We start from the raw sequence: 1,693 nt of genomic DNA, 5'->3' as shown, positions 1-1,693 counted from the left end.
CCCACCTGTTGGCATGGCTCCTCGTGGCAGGAGCCCATGTACATTGGGCAGGGTGCTTGCTCCTCACCCTTTCTCCCACTCATTCCTCAGGTCTCTCCCTCCCTTGCTGTTTGGTCCTCTTTTATTCTCCTGAACCTCTACCGTTTTCCCACTGATAACTTTCAAAGAAGTTGGGAGTAGGTGGGTGTGGCTTTTTTTTTTTTTTTTTTTTTTTTTTTGAGACAATCTCACTGTATCACCCAGGTTGGAGTGCAGTGGTGCGATCTCAGCTCACTGCAACCTTCGCCTCACTGATTCAAGCGATTCTCATGCCTGAGCCTCCTGAGTAGCTGGGACTACAGGCCTGCGCCACCATGCTCAGCTAAGTTTTTGTACTTTTAGTGGAGATGGGGTTTCACCATGTTGGCCAGACTGGTCTCAAACTCCTGACCTCAGGTGATCTGCCCGCCTCGGCCTCCCAAAGTGCTGGGATTACAGGCGTGAGCCACCACGCCTGGCCCGGGTGTGGCTTTTGATTTAAAACAAGCCCAACTCCGTCAAGAAATGTCATGTGAGCAATTCATTGCATCCAAAGATATGTAGATGAGTTTTATGATGATTAACACTTATCGAATGAACAAATGTGCCTTTCCAAGTGCAATCTATGCTTCACTTAAAATCCTGGCTCATAGATAAAACTTACCTCATCTGCCCTTTCTACGCCTTAGCAGTTGTGCAATTGAGGGCAGGCCGCATGGAATGCTGCAGCAGTTAGGCAGTGAGGATGCAATCTGCGTGGGCTGAATGGAGGCCTCAGCTTTGGGCAGGTGGGGGCGGTGGTCCTAGCTTCTTGTTCTTGTTCTCCCACCAGGCATTTCACATCACCAATGATGAGCCCATCCCTTTCTGGACATTCCTGTCTCGCATCCTGACAGGCCTCAATTATGAGGCCCCCAAGTATCACATCCCGTACTGGGTGGCCTACTACCTGGCGCTCCTGCTGTCCCTGCTGGTGACGGTGCTCAGTCCTGTCATCCAACTGCAGTCCTCCTTCACACCCGTGCGGGTCGCACTGGCTGGCACATTCCACTACTACAGCTGCGAGAGGGCCAAAAAGGCCATGGGCTACCAGCCACTAGTGACCATGGATGATGCTGTGGAGAGGACCGTGCAGAGCTTTCGCCACCTGCGGAGGGTCAAGTGAGGGACACTGAAGGCTGGGCTCTCTCGACACGTTCCCCAACCAGTCACTCCTTCCCCTGTGGAGTGAAGAAATAACATCCTTCGAATGAGTTTGCTCTGAGCCTGTGACTCCTCCTGCTAGGCAGACAGTGCGCCCTACTACTTCCGTGACAATAAAGGCAGTAACAACAGATATATCCTCCTTCATGGAATTGGATTTGGATTTCTTGAGGCAGGCAGCTTCATATTATACTGATTTGTTCTCTGTCTTTTTGTGTCTCTCTGTATATCCCCCTCCCTTGCCCCCTCTTCTGGGTTATACATTTCATTCCAGTGTCCTTATACATAAGGAAGGAAGCTGTAGGAAGCTACAACGCATTTGTTAGTTGTGATGGAGAACCGTTTCCATGCAGACCAATACTAGAGTGAAGCCTCTAGACTTTGTGCAAGATACTGCATCTTCAAAATATCCCGGAAGAAAAGCAGAAGTTGTTAACACACAGGTGAGACTTTACATGTACCTTTCATGCTG

At 50.0% G+C, this 1,693-nt stretch overlaps 1 pseudogene across 1 annotated transcript; it reads left to right on the top strand.

Moving 5' to 3' along the window:
- The first annotated feature begins 568 nt into the window (after positions 1-568).
- On the top strand, positions 569-1,430 carry LOC111532535 (annotated as a pseudogene). Its single transcript, XR_003307452.1, has one exon. The product of XR_003307452.1 is annotated as a sterol-4-alpha-carboxylate 3-dehydrogenase, decarboxylating pseudogene (transcript).
- The last annotated feature ends 263 nt before the right edge of the window (positions 1,431-1,693 follow it).

The sequence above is a fragment of the Piliocolobus tephrosceles genome, unplaced genomic scaffold (genome assembly GCF_002776525.5).
Source record: "Piliocolobus tephrosceles isolate RC106 unplaced genomic scaffold, ASM277652v3 unscaffolded_8327, whole genome shotgun sequence".
Taxonomy (NCBI): domain Eukaryota; kingdom Metazoa; phylum Chordata; class Mammalia; order Primates; family Cercopithecidae; genus Piliocolobus; species Piliocolobus tephrosceles.
This window is presented reverse-complemented; position numbering and strand designations above follow the sequence as displayed.